Below are 15541 nucleotides of genomic sequence, written 5' to 3'. Positions count from 1 at the left end.
ATATAAGTTCGAGAACGTTAGTGACACTTAGCATTGTCACTAACATTCCAATGCACCCCTTTGCCTCACGTTAAAACCCACGTTAACTAGGTTAACGTGGCTTTTAACGTTGCCTTGTTAACCTTCGAGAACGTTAGTGACACTCAACATTGTCACTAACGTTCCAATGTGCCCCTTCTTGCTTCACGTTAAAGCCCACGTTAACTAGGTTAACGTGGCTTTTAACGTGGCCCTTGCCATCCTTCGAGAACGTTAGTGACATTCAACATTGTCACTAACGTTCCAATGTGCCCCCAGGTCTCACGTTAGAGTCCACGTTAACTAGGTTAACGTGGCTTCTAACGTGGCCATCTTTAGCCATCCCAACGTTAGTGACAATGTTGAGTGTCACTAACGTTGGCTCATCCTTCATTCCTCATCGTTAGCTTCCACGTTAACCAAGTTAACGTGGAAGTTAACGTGACTCTTGGGGGTTGTGTGGTTGCTTCAATGTTAGTGACAATGTTGAGTGTCACTAACGTTGTCGACAACTCTTCATCCCTTACGTTAGTTCCCACGTTAACCAAGTTAACGTGGGAGTTAACGTGGTACTTTGCACCATAGGCCAACGTTAGTGACAATGTTGAGTGTCACTAACGTTGGCTTCTCTTCCCCCCCTTAACGTTAGAGGCCACGTTAACTAGGTTAACATGGCTTCTAACATGGCCACTTATGTGTAATTGCCAACGTTAGTGACAATGTTAAGTGTCACTAACGTTGGCTCAACTTCTCTTCTCCACGTTAGAGTTCACGTTAACTTAGTTAACGTGACTCTCTAACGTGGGCATTGATGGCTTTTTTTTTTTAGAGTGTTATTGGCAATCACTTTTCTCATTATCCTTGCAAGTTACCTCCCCTTTTCTTGCTTCCTTTTGGTCCTAAAATCAAGCAAGAAAGTGCATCAAAGCTCTAGTCCAATTCATGAGTAATGCAACATAATATTTGTCACTAAACTTATGCAAAATCCTCATGAAATTATGTAAAATGCACAATGTATGCTTGAATCAAGGAATAAGTGAATATCTACCCAAAACTAGCTTATTTCCTAAAGAAATGCATGAAACTAACCTAAAAATAGTAAAGAAAAGCTCAGTGAAACTAGCCAAGATGCCCTGGCATCACAACACCAAACTTAAAGCTTACTTGTCCCTAAGCAAGTACTGGAACAAGAGAATGATGAATGGAATATCCAGAGGAATGAGTCATTCTTATGGAAGTTATGTTACTGATTTTATGGTGGTTTCATGCATAGCAATTTATGTTCATTCCATTACTGGCTTTCAGACCTTTATCATGTCCTAAAACACCCACTTTGTTTATATCCCATGAGACTTTTATTCATTGATCCTTTTATTGTTATTCCAAGGGTTGTTTGTGTTATTTAGGCTAAGTGCTCTGTAAGGGGGCAACTCTTTAAGATAAGCTTTCAGCCAACACTCCCGAACCAGTTGCTTCAAGGTGCTAGGTGTTGAGACACCCCTAAGGACTTACTCCCTCAAGCCTATCCTCCATACATACACACTACAGGCATTTAGTTTATTTATTTTCTTTTCTTGAGACTTTGGTGTCCAGCACCTCTTTGGGTTACTAAGTGTTCTGTAGTGAAGGTTACTCTTGATAGTGGACTTTCAGCTGATAATCCCGAGTTAGTTAACCCAAGTTACCAAGTGATAAGGCACCCCTAAGAGCTTATTCATCCAAGTAGATCCCTCACACAGGAGCACCACAGACACTTGCCTCAAGATTAAAACCATTGATGCCTAGCCTTATTACTTACTCTTTTTCTTTTGTTTTTCACTTCCATTGTTCTTTCCCTTTTCTCTTCTTAGGATCTTGTTATTAACTTAATCTCATGAGTGTATCCAAAGCAAAGTATTCAGGCTAGATAATTGTCATCCCAGCCTTGTGGTTGAACCAACTTAGCTAACTTATGACTACCCCAAAGATTCATGAATGCACTTCCACAATATGAACTCTACTCTGGTCTTTTGAAAACAATCATTCTCTTCTTCAATTTGATTTAAAATGGACAAGCTTACAAGTAAATAAGGGAATGATGCAGTGACATTTAAACCAGAAATCATGGACCTATTCAGAAGGAAAACTTAAAAGACACAATTTTAAAAAGTTTAAACATAACATGGAAGCAGGTTCTATTTCATACAAGATCTTCCTTATTTAAAGCATAGAAAACGATGGACTAAAAAGAACTCCACCACCTTTCATTCATGTGGATGTCCATGCTCCCATCCTTGTTTGTCCTCATTGTGTCTCTCTTGAGTGCTTGTACTTCCACTTCCCTTGCCTTTTCCAAGCAGCTTCCTCCAGAAACCACTATCTTCCATCTTCTTCTTGAGTGTCTCCTTTTGCTGTTTCACTTTCCTCTCTTCTTGTTCTACAAATTCTTTTTGGACCTCATCATATGTAGGGATGGCATAGTGTAGCTGATGTATATTACTGGTCATGTAGTTCAACTCGGCTTGAGTGTTTACATAGAACTCCTCCCTATGTAGTTGCCTTCCTTCATTGAGTACACTGAACTCATTGAAAGTTTTCATTTGGGCTATCTGCCGCTGGTTGAGTTCTTGCAAGTGCTTCTCTTGAACCTCTTGCCTCTCATTCACTTGGTTGATGGCTTGAGTGAGCTGGGAGTATTGTTCCTGCTGCTGCTCCATTTGTTGTTTTTGCCATGCTTCCTGTTGGCTCAGCCAGTTCAGTATTTGCTCTTGTCCTTCCATATGTCTCTGTCCCAAATCTTCAATGGCTCTTAGAAGGTGAGTCATATTCAAGTTGGCTGGGTCATGATGCTCTTCTTGTTGATATTCTTCCTGATGATATTCATCTTGATGAGCTTCTCCCTGGGCCCTTTGCCTTCCTATATGTAGCCTTCTTAGTTGCTGAGCCGGTGTGGTATAGACCATTCGCTCGAGTGTGACTGGCCTCCCTGGGTTCACCCAGTCTGGGCTGCTGTCCTCAAATATTACCTTGGCCTTGTTGCACAAGCGGAGAATGGTACTGGGGTACCAAAGTCTGGCACCTGAGTCAGCTTTCTCAGCTGACTCTTGAATCCCTTCGGCAATGAGCTCATGCACTTTGATTTTCCCACCTTGTACTAAGCATTGTACCATAGTGGCTCGATTGATGTTGACCTCTGAATTATTAGCAGCTGGTAGGATGGACCTCCTTACAAGCTCAAACCACCCCTTGGCTTCAGGAGTGAGGTTTGTTCTCTTAATGAACTTTGGTTTATTTCCAGTACCCCTTTCCCAGTCAGCTCTCGGTACACAAAGGTCTCGTAAAAGCTGGTCATAATTGGGGTTGTTGTCCAATCTTAAGTGATAACTTTCTTCTTCAAACGGTATAAACCGTAGCTAAAATGCTCTCATTACACTCATGGGACCAAAATCCACCATTGTTCCTCTCACAAAGCTTGTATATGACTCATCTTTCTTATCATATCTGACTGCCTTTGCATAAAATTCTCTTATGAGATTTGCATTCACCTTAGTGACCGGGTCAGTGAGGAGCTCCCATCTTCTCCTTTCTACCTTCTCTGTGATTTCGGGGCATTCAGTCTTCTTCACTTGAAATCCCAGCTCATAAATGATTTCCTTATCAACCATCCACCCGTATTGCAATGCATGATGCAAGCTTCTAAATCTCTTCTCATCATATGGGTGTTCTTCCATGGGTTCCTTCCCCTCTCTTCTCTTAGAACTTGAAGATGCCATGAATGATGATTAATATGTAAAGGTGGTAAGGTTGTGGAGACTTTTGGTTTTTTAGGGTTTTATGGCAATAAGGAAAGTGAGGGGAGGAATGTTTGTAATCGGATAGGGGATGTATTGTACCGAAATGAAGAGTGGTGAAGGGTGTGTGATGACAATGAATGTTTACTAGATGGACGGATGGGGTTGTTTATGAAGGAAAGACAAGGATCATCACTTAATGAGAGTGATTGGTTCGGTCTTCAAGGGTCTTCTTTCTCCAATGTTGCATGGCCGCTTTTCCCCATGCGTTCCCTCTTGAGACATGTGTGTAGTGCTCTTCATTAAGTGGCGAAATCTCCCCCATTTAATTATCCAATCAATCCCTTTTCATGCTTCTTTTCCTTTCCTATAAAGATTTAAAATAAGGAAATTAATAAAAAAATTCAAACTCTACGGCTAGAATAAAAGGAAAGAAGAGATTTGATTGTTTATTTATGAATTCCAACTAACTAACTAACTATTGGTGGGTCCTTATATGCATTTTGGTGGCACCATGAGGTGACACCAAACTTAGTTTGGATCACTGTGATGGAGGTTTTGTGTTCAAAGCTCCCAAGACTAGCATGCGTCTAGGTTTGCTTTGAACACCAAACTTGTTCCTCACTATATTCTGCATAAGAAGATTTTCACCAATTATTTGTCAACTTTGGATTGATGCTCATAAAGATTGACTTATTCATTATCATCTGAAAGCATATAAAACATGGGTTGCCTCCCATGAAGCGCTTCTTTAGCGTCACTAGCTTGACGTTTTTCCTTCATCATGGTGGTTGGTAGTGCTTAAAGTCCTCCCCTCTTGCTGTGGACTTGTATCCATTGGTTGGATCAATGATCTCCACATGTTCCAGGGAAAGAACTATATTGATAGTGAAGACCTTAGGTAATTGAGATGGCACAATAGGGAGATTAGGGAGAATATTTGGGAAGTAAGCTGAGACAACTCTATCCCCTGGAGAGAAGTCTTCCGTAGGGATCTTCTTGTTCTTCCATCTCCTTGGTACCTTCTTCTTTGTTTCTTTTGAGGTTGTCTTCCCCTTGGTGACCTCTTTTCTCCAAGGAGTTGTGATGCTGTCTTCACCTGCCTCTAGAGGTTTGGGTTCCTCCAACTTTTCCTTGAGCTGTAGTAATTGCTGTTTTCCTTGTTTATCTATTAAGGGGATCTCAGAATGAACTGGCTGTGCTTCAGTGCTTGTTTCCTCCTTCAGTGTCTCATTATCATTTGTGCTTAGTTCCTTGTCCTCTTGATCTGTTTCTTGTGAGAGTTTGAAAATATTGAAGCTGAGTCGTTCATCATGGATTCTCAATATTAGCTCCCCTTTCTCTACATCGATAAGTGCTCTGGCTGTAGCTAGAAATGGTCTTCCCAATATGATTGGGTGAGTATGACTTTCTTCCATGTCCAGAATGACAAATTCTGTTGGGAGAAAGTACTTCCCAACCTTTAGCAACACATTTTCCACCACTCCTATTGCTTGCTTTTGAGTTTTGTCAGCCAGTCTGATAATGACATCTGTGGGCATTATCTCATTGATTTGCAGCCTCTTCACCAGGGATAAGGGCAGTAAGTTGATGCTGGCCCCTAAATCACATAGTGCTCTGTCGAACATATTTTCACCTATGGCACAAGGGATATGAAAACTTCCTGGGTCTCTTCTTTTTGTAAGCAACTCAGGTTGAATAAGGGCACTACGTTCCTTGTTCATCACTATAGTCTGCCCTCCCTTGAGTGAGCTTTTCCTGGGAAGAAGTTCCTTCATATACTTGATGAATGCAGGCATTTGTTGAATTGCCTTGATGAATGGTATGTTCACATGCAGAGATGCAAACAAGTCTAGGAACCTTGAGTATATTCTTTTTCCCACAGCACCATTGAGCAGTTGAGGGAATGGTGCATAGAGCTTCAGCAGCTCTTGTTGTGAGATTTCTGGTTCTTTGTGATCTCTATCCTCCTCCTTTGTTGAGTTGTCTTCAGGTTGTTTGCACATTTTGCCTTGCTTGTCTTCAATCTCTTGATCACTTGCAGTGACCATTTTGCAATCTTCCCATCTTACTTTCTTTGCTTCTCCCTTGGGGTTTTTCTACGTGTCACTTGGGAAGCTATCAGTAGGTTTGGGAATCTTCTCAGCTAAATATCCCACCTGGAATTCCAGCTTCCTAATGGTCTCTCCCTGGTTCTTAATATTGGCTCGCACCTCCTCTTTGAACACCTTATTTTCTTCAATCTCTTGGCATATTCCTTCAAGTAAGGCTTCAATCTTAGAGAGCTTGTCATTAATTGATGAGTGATTCGGAGCAGATGTGCTGTTTTGGTTTTGATAAGTGTGTGGAGACGTGTTGTTGTGGGGGTGTTGAGATGTCCTCTGGGTGAATTGCTGGTGAGCTACATTGTTGTTAGAGTTGTAACGTCTCTGGTCTTAGTTTTGATCTTGCTCACTTCCCCACCCAAAGTTTGGGTGATTTCTCCATCCAGGGTTGTAAGTCTTGGAGTATGGATCATAGTTTTTCCTTGGTGAATTCCCAATGTAGTTGGCTTGCTCCTGACTCCCCTCTGCTTCTTCATTCACTCCTTCTTGGATTGTTGATGAAGATGAGATTGCTGCTACTTGGTTCCTCTCCATCTTCTTGGTGAGGTCAGCCAGCTGCTGGGTAATGAGCTTGTTTTGGGCCAATAGAGTATCTACATTGTTTAGCTCCATCACTCCTCTTGTGTTCCCTCTTTCGGAAGCATAGAAGTAGTCGTTTTCTGCTACTGTTTCTTAGAAGTAGTCGTTTTCTTTGACTCATAAGAGAGCCCTTCATAGAAAATGTGCAGCTGGACCCATTCGTTGAACATGTCAGGTGGACACCTCCTTGTTAAGTCCTTGAACCTCTCCCATGCTTCATACAGAGTCTCACCATCTTGTTGCCTGAAAGTTTGAACCTCAGCTCTCAGCCTATTGATTCATTGAGGAGGGTAGAATCTTGCTAAGAATTTATTCACCACATCCTCCCAAGTTGTCAAGCTCTCCCTTGGGAAGGATTCCAGCCACTTGGCTGCCTTGTCCCTGAGTGAGAAGGGAAATAAGAGCAGTCTATAGGCGTCAGGGTGAACACCATTAGATTTCACTGTGTCACATATTATCAGGAAGGTGGTCAAATGTTAATTGGGGTCTTCTTGAACACCTCCTCCAAACGAACAGTTGTTCTGAACAAGGGTGATGAGCTGTGGTTTAAGTTCAAAGTTGTTGGCATGGATTGTTGGCTTTTGGATGCTACTTCAACAATTTCCTGGGTTTGGATTGATGTAAGAGCCCAAAACTCTTCTATCCTCCCCAGCATGATTTGCTCCACCTCCTCTGCCATGGTTGTGAGTCTCTTCTTCATGATGATTTTCCATGTTTTCTTCCATGTTAGGTTCAAAGTATTCCTCAAAGTGTTCCTCCTCTTCTTCAGCACCAACTACACATTTTTCTTTTGCCTCCCTCCTTAGTCTAAGGAAGGTTCTCTCAGGTTCAGAATCAAAGGAAGTTGAAGCCCCGCTTTTTCTCCCTGTCATACAACCAACAAGTACCAGCAAAAAAAATAGGTGCAGACAGTATTTGTGTCAGAATTGCTGTTAGTTGTGGGTGATGCAATATATCAAACAGTTAGTGGGTTAGCAAATAGAATTGAAAATAACAAAGAAAAACAAAAGAGTAGAGGGGGAAGGGAAGAAGTTTAACTAAATCAAAAAGTAAATCACTCCAACAGAAAAATAAAATTCACAAAATATAAATGCTCAATCTAGTGATCTTCCAATTTAATCATTGTTGATTCACAATCAATCCCCAGCAACGGCGCCATAAACTTAATGCACGGAAAACGTCTCTCAACAAATCTCCCTTCGGCAAGTGTACCGAATTTGTCATCAAGTAAAAACTCACAATAGAGTGAGGTCGAATCCCACAGGGATTGATTGATCAAGCAACTTTAATTAGAAGAATGTTCTAGTTGAGCAAATCCAGAATTTGGGTTGAGAGTTGCAGAAAATAAAATGGCGGGAATGTAAATAACAGAAAAGTAAATGCTAGAATTAAAGGACTGGAAGTAAATGACTGAAAATAAATTGCAGAATTGTCAATGGAAATGGAGGATTTGCTCATAAAAGTAAATGGCAGAAATTAAAGAGAATGGGTAAGATCAGAGATGGGGAGTTCATTGGGCTTAGGAGATGTTGTAATTCTCCGGATCAAGTTCATTTTCATCTCTTCCTCAATCAATGCACTCATTGATCTCCTTGGCAATCTTAAGTGATTGAATTACAATTTCTTGCAATTCAATCTCTCAAATCTTGATCAATAGCCAATTCCTTGGTCACTTGCTCATGAGAAGAGATGAAGTATGGTCACTGATTATACCACATGCATTTCCCAAATCAAGTATTGAGAGGGTTATAGTCACATACCCATCTAAACCCAATTTGGTCCAGCATGAGAAAGCATTTCTAGCTTTATCTCTTCATTCCTCTTTCAAGGTTCAGAAGAGATCCAAGTTTGAATAGCTTCTCTTCCAAGATAACTACTCAATTGGATGATGATCGAAAGCTTTCAAGTAAAATCAAGAGGAAAGATAGAAGAAGAATAATGAAAATTAGTATTGATCCATCAAATTACAACAGAGCTCCCTAACCCAATGAAAGGGGTTTAGTTGTTCATAGCTCTTGAAAATGAAAACAAAGATGGAGAATACATCATAAAACTAGAAATTGCAAAGAAAGTAAAATACAGAGAGTAGTTCTCTTTTTCCCAGCCTCCAGAACTTCTTCTCAATTCAAAGCTACTCCTATATATACTACTCTTCTCAGCTTCTAGTGTGATTCTTCAAGTCTTGGGCCTTTGGATCTTGAGTTTGAAGCAGTTCCTTTCTTTATTTGGGCTTGGCTTTACTTGCAGAGAGAAAGTGCGAAGTGGGTGGAGACTTTAGTTCAGGACGTTAGGGGTGTTAATATTTAGTGAGAATATAAGTTCGAGAACGTTAGTGACACTTAACATTGTCACTAACGTTCCAATGCACCCCTTTGCCTCACGTTAAAACCCATGTTAACTAGGTTAACGTGGCTTTTAACGTTGCCTTGTTAACCTTCGACAACGTTAGTGACACTCAACATTATCACTAACGTTCCAATGTGCCCCTTCTTGCTTCACGTTAAAGCCCACGTTAACTAGGTTACGTGGCTTCTAACGTGGCCCTTGCCATCCTTCGAGAACGTTAGTGACATTCAACATTGTCACTAACGTTCCAATGTGCCCCCAGGTCTCACGTTAGAGTCCACGTTAACTAGGTTAACGTGGCTTCTAACGTGGCCATCTTTAGCCATCCCAACGTTAGTGACAGTGTTGAGTGTCACTAACGTTGGCTCATCCTTCATTCCTCATCGTTAGCTTCCACGTTAACCAAGTTAACGTGGAAGTTAATGTGACTCTTGGGGGTTGTGTGGTTGCTTCAACGTTAGTGACAATGTTGAGTGTCACTAACGTTGTCGACAACTCTTCATCCCTTACGTTAGTTCCCACGTTAACCAAGTTAACGTGGGAGTTAATGTGGTACTTTGCACCATAGGCCAACGTTAGTGACAATATTGAGTGTCACTAACGTTGGCTTCTCTTCCCCCCTTAACGTTAGATGCCACGTTAACTAGGTTAACGTGGCTTCTAACGTGGCCACTTATGAGTAATTGCCAACATTGTCACTAACGTTGGCTCAACTTCTCTTCTCCACGTTAGAGTTCACGTTAACTTAGTTAACGTGACTCTCTAACGTGGGCATTGATGGCTTTTTGAGAGTGTTATTTGCAATCACTTTTCTCATTAATCTTGGAAGTTACCTCCCCTTTTCTTGCTTCCTTTTGGTCCTGAAATCAAGCAATAAAGTGCATCAAAGCTCTAGTCCAAGTCATGAGTAATGCAACATAATATTTGTCACTAAACTTATGCAAAATCTTCATGAAATTATGTAAAATACACAATGTATGCTTGAATCAAGGCATAAGTGAATATCTACCCAAAACTAGCTTATTTCCTAAAGAAATGCATGAAACTAACCTAAAAATAGTAAAGAAAAGGTCAGTGAAACTGGCCAAGATGCCTGGCATGAATCGATAATTGTTATCTTTGCTAATTGAATTGAACTTCAATAATTCCAGTCCTTTCTCAGGAATTGACTAGAACCTGAAGATCAGACTAATTAATCCACTTGATCTTCCCTTGCTTTAGTAAAGGCTAACCAAGTGGGAGTAAGACTCAATTCTCATTACCATTGATAAGGATAATTAGGATAGGACTTCCAATTTCTTATACAATTCCAAAAGTGTGTTTTACAGTTATTTATTTATTTTACTTGTCATTCAAATTACTTGTTCCTTACTTTCAAAACCCCCAATTTACAATCTTCATAACCAATAGTAAAAACATACCTCCCTGCAGTTCCTTGAGAAGACGACCCGAGGTTTAAATACTTCGGTTATCAATTTTAAAGGGGTTTGTTACTTGTGACAACCAAAACGTTTGTACAAAGGGATTTCTGTCGGTTTAGAAACTATATCTACAACACGACTATTTTTATAAAATTATTTACCAGCAAAAATCCTAACGTCAATGAGCAATGGAGGTTCATCCTCCCAAGTCTCATTACCAAATAACTTGGCATTCAGCTTCATGATTGCGCCTAGATACCGAGCAACTTACTCTTCAACAATATCTTCATCCTCTTCAGAGGAAGAATACTCATCAGAGCTCATGAATGTCAACAGTAAGTTCAGTGGAATCTCTATGGTCTCTGTATGAGCCTCAGAATCCTTTGGTTCCTCATTAGGGAACTCCTTAGTGGTAAGTGGATGTCCATTGAGGTCTTCCTCACTGAAAATCACTGCCTCTTCCTCCTCTATAGGTTCGGCCACTTTGGATATATTGATGGCCTTGCACTCTCTCTTTGGATTCTCTTCTGTATTGCTTGGGAGAGTACTATGAGGGATTTCGGTAACTCTTTTACTCAGCTGACCCACTTGTGCCTCCAAATTTTTGATGGAGGACCTTGTTTCAGTCATGAAAATGAGAGCAGTTTTAGATAGATCAGAGACTATGGTTACTAAGTCAGAGAGGCTCTGCTTAGAATTCTCTGTCTGTTGCTGAGAAGATGATGGAAAAGGCTTGCTATTGCCAAACCTGTTTCTCCAACCATTATTATTATTAAAGCCTTGTTGAGGCTTCTGTTGACCCTTCCATGAGAAATTTGGATGATTTCTCCATGAAGGATTATAGGTGTTTCCATGGGATTCTCCCATGTAATTCACCTCTTCCATTGCAGGATTTTTCGGGTCATAAGCTTCTCCTTCAGATGAGGCTTCTTTAGTACTTCCGGATGCAGCTTGCATTCCAGTTAGATTCTGAGAAATCATATTGACTTGCAGAGTCAATATTTTATTCTGAGCCAATATGGCATTCAGAGTATCAATCTCAAGAACTCATTTCTTCTGAGTCATCCTATTATTCACAGGATTTCTTTTAGAAGTATACATGAACTGGTTATTTGCAACCATTTCAATGAGTTCTTGGGCTTCTGCAGGTGTTTTCTTCAGATGAAGAGATCCACTAGCAGAGTGGTCCAATGACATCTTGGATAATTCAGACAGACCATCATAGAATATACCTAAGATGCTCCATTCTGAAAGCATGTCAGAAGGACACCTTCTGATTAATTGCTTGTATCTTTCCCAAGCTTCATAGAGGGATTCACCTTCCTTCTGTCTGAAGGTTTGGACTTCCACTCTAAGCTTGCTCTCTTTTGAGGTGGAAAGAATTTGGCCAAGAAAGCATTGACCAACTTTTTCCAAGACTTCAGGCTTTCTCTAGGTTGTGAGTCCAATCATATCCTAGCTCTGTCTCTTATAGCAAAGGCGAAAAGCATAAGTCTGTAGACCTCGGGATCAACCCCATTGGTCTTAACAGTGTCACAGATTTGCAAGAATTCAGCTAAGAACTGATGAGGATCTTCCAATGGAAGTCCATGAAACTTGCAATTCTGCTGCATTAGAGAAAATAATTGAGGCTTAAGCTCAAAGTTTTTTGCTCCAATTGCAAGAATTGAGATGCTTCTTCCATAGAAGTTGGAAGTTGGTGCAGTAAAGTCACCAAGCATCTTCCTTGCATCTCCACCATTGTTCTCAGGTTCGGCTGCCATGTTTGTCTCTTTTTCAAAATTTGCTGTAAGGTCCTCTCCGGAGTGTTGTGCTTTAGCTTCTCTTAGCTTCCTCTTCAGAGTCTTTTCAGGTTCAGGATCAGCTTCAACAAGAATGTTTTTATCCCTGTTCCTGCTCATATGAAAAAGAAGAGAACAAAAAGAGAAGAGGAATCCTCTATGTCAAGTATAGAGATTCCTTTATATGTCAGAGGAAAAGAAGAATAGAAGAATGAGGTAGAGAGAGAATAAGAAGAATTCGAACACAGAGAGAGTGAGAGGGTTCGAATTATTAGATGAGTAGAAGAGAAATGTTAGTAAATAAATAAAATAAATAGAAAGAGATGAGAGAGAGAGAGAGTATTCAAATTTTAAGAAGAGGGAAAAGAAAAATATTTTTATTTTTATTTAATTAATTAAGTTAGTTTCGAAAATTTGAAAAAGAAATACAAGAAATTAAAAACTAAAACAATTAGTTAATTAAAAAGATTTTTGAAAAAGTAGTTAGTGATTTTCAAAAATTATAAGTGGAAAAGTAGTTAGGTGGTTTTGAAAAAGATAAGAAATTGTAAACTTTTTTTAAAAATTAAAAAAACAAGTCAAGTAGTTAGTTGAAAAAGATTTGAAAATAAATTTTGAAAAGATAAGAAGTTAGAAAAAGATTTTGAAATTAAAATTTAAAAAGATATGATTGAAATTTATTTTGAAAAAGAATTGAAAAAGAAATTAAAAAGATTTGATTTTTAAAATTAAAGTTTATGACTTGACTAACAAGAAACTAAAAGATATGATTCTAGAATTTAAAGATTGAACCTTTCCTAACAATAAAGTAACAAACTTGAAATTTTTGAATCGAAACATTAATTGTTAGCAAGGATTTTCGAAAATATGAAATAAAATTAAGAAAAATATTTTGAAAAATTAGTTTTAAAATTTTCGAAAACAATAAAAGAAAAATGAAAAAGATTTTGAAAAATTTTAAGAATGAAATTCGAAAATCATAAAAAAAATGAAAAAGAATTGATTTTGAAAAAGATTTGAAAAGATAAAGTTTTTAAATTGAAATTTTGACTTGTCTAACAAGAAACAACTAAATTTTAAAAGTTTTTGACAAAGTCAACTCAAAATTTCGAAAATTATGAGAAGAATAAGGAAAAGATATTTTTTTTACTTTTGAATTTTTAATGAGGAGAGAGAAAAATAACAAAATGAAACAAAACATAAAAATTTAAGATCAAAACAAATAATGCATGCAAGAACACTTTGAATGTCAAGATGAACACCAAGAACACTTTGAAGATCATGATGAACATCAAGAACATATTTTTTAAAATTTTTAAGAAAAGAAAGACATGCAAGACACCAAACTTAAGAACTTTTGTACTAGGGACACTAACAATTTGAAAATGCATATGAAAAACAAGAAAAGACACAAAACAAGAAAATGTAAAGATCAAACAAAGAAAATCATCAAGAACAACTTGAGGATCTTTTGAAAATTAAAAAAATATAATTGACACCACACTTAAAATTTGACACAAGACTCAAACAAGAAACACAAATTTTTTTTTGTTTTTATGATTTTATTAAAAATTTTTTTGAATTTTTTTTCGAAATTATTTTGGAAAAAGAAAATAAAGAAATTCAAAATTTTTAATAAGAATTCCAGGATTCATGCAATGTTAATCTAAAGCTTCGGTCCAAAAGAATTAGACATGGCCAAATGGCCAGCCAAGCTTTAGCACAGAATTATAAATGAGAATCCAAAGGCTCCTCCAATAGCTGCGATGATAAGGAGAAGCTTCAGTCCAAAAGATTAGACATGGCTTAATAGCCAGCCAAGCTTCAACATATCATCATGGAGCTCTAAGGTGGAATTCATTCTTAAAAATTCTGAAGAACATTTTTTCGAAAACATTTTTTTTCGAAAATAATTTTGGTAAAACGAAAAAGAAAAAAAAATTTTTGAAATATTTTTAAAAACTTTTTGAAAAGAAAATAAAGGTTGAAATAAGAAAGAAGGATAATCTAAGTAACAAGATGAACCGTCAGTTGTCCAAACTCGAACAATCCCCAGGAACGGTGCCAAAAAACTTGGTGCACGGAATTATGATCACACTTTTTACAACTCCGGTACAACTAACCATCAAGTGCACTGGGTCGTCCAAGTAATAAAACCTTACATGAGTAAGGGTCGATCCCACGGAGATTGCCGGCTTGAAGCAAGCTATGGTCATCCTGTAAATCTTAGTCAGGCAAATTCAATAGGTTATGAGTTTTGATAATTGGAGGATAAATAAACCGTAAATTAAAATAAAGATACTTATGTAATTCATTGGTAGGAATTTCAGATAACCGTTTAGAGATGCTTTGTTGCTTCTGAACCTCTGCTTTCCTATTGTCTTTATCCAATCATGTGTGCTCCCATCCATGGCAAGCTGTATGTTGGTGGATCACCATTGTCAATGGCTACCATCCGTCCTCTTAGTGAAAATGGTCCAGGCACGGCTTCTGTGCAGCTAATCATCTATCGGATCTCTCGTCTCGGATGAAAAATACCAGGCACAACTACCACACGGCTAATCATCTGTCGGTTCTCACTTGTGTCGAAATAGGATCTCTCTATCCTTTTGCACAATATCTCTGCGCCCAACATTCGTGAGTTTGAAGCTCGTTTGTTCTAGCCTTTACCACGAAGGTTCTGATCTCTGTGAGTTCGACTGCTCTATTGTTAGGAGATGCAAGTCAATGTCACGAACCAGAGGCCTAAGAGATTATACTCCAGCTGTCGTCCAATGACTACGTTGAACATCAGGTAGACCGCTTGTGTTTGTCAGGTACGCGGATCTTGGCTAAGTGAGTAATGAAGATAGTGGGTGATTGTCACGGGTCACCCCTTCATTCTGACTTAACTGAATTAAGAATGAGAGTATATCTTGGAGAAGAGACATGCGTGAATTGAAAGAGAAACAATAGTACTTTCATTAATTCATGAAGAACAGCAGAGCTCCGCACCTTAATCTATAAGGTGTAGAAACTCCACCGTAGAAAATACATAAGAGAAAAATGTCTTGGCATGGCCATGTGGCCAGCCTCCAAATGTGAAAAATTGCATAATCCTCGAATACAATAGTAAAAAGTGCTATTTATACTAAACTAGTTACTAAGGATTACAGAAAATAAGTAACTAAGTGCAGATAGTGCAAAAATCCACTTCCGGGGCCCACTTGGTGTGTGCTTGGGCTGAGCATTGAGCTTTACACGTGCATAGGCGTTTTCTAGAGTTAAACGCCAGCTTGGATGCCAGTTTGGGCGTTTAACTCCAAGATGTTAGCTTTCCATATCAATTGAGAACGCACCAATTGAATATCTGTAGCTGCAGAAAATCGCGTTTGAGTGCAGGGAGGTCAGAATCCAACAGCATCTGCAGTCCTTTCTCATCCTCTGAATCAGATTTTTGCTCAGGTCCCTCAGTTTCAGCCAAAAAATACCTGAAATTATAGAAAAACACACAAACTCATAGTAATCTCCAGAAATGTGAT

The 15541-nt window shown here is 38.8% G+C and overlaps 2 non-coding genes across 2 annotated transcripts; both read left to right on the top strand.

Annotated features, from left to right (window-relative positions):
- The first annotated feature begins 6640 nt into the window (after positions 1-6640).
- LOC148548694 (small nucleolar RNA R71) lies at positions 6641-6744 on the top strand. The gene has a single exon (XR_015898009.1). It is a non-coding gene; the product is annotated as a small nucleolar RNA R71 (small nucleolar RNA).
- Positions 6745-11490: 4746 nt separating this feature from the next.
- Positions 11491-11598, top strand: LOC148548693 (small nucleolar RNA R71). Its single transcript, XR_015897815.1, has one exon. It is a non-coding gene; the product is annotated as a small nucleolar RNA R71 (small nucleolar RNA).
- Positions 11599-15541: the final 3943 nt, after the last annotated feature.

The sequence above is a fragment of the Arachis ipaensis genome, chromosome B8 (assembly GCF_059453495.1).
Source record: "Arachis ipaensis isolate K30076 ecotype BB chromosome B8, ASM5945349v1, whole genome shotgun sequence".
Taxonomy (NCBI): domain Eukaryota; kingdom Viridiplantae; phylum Streptophyta; class Magnoliopsida; order Fabales; family Fabaceae; genus Arachis; species Arachis ipaensis.
This window is presented reverse-complemented; position numbering and strand designations above follow the sequence as displayed.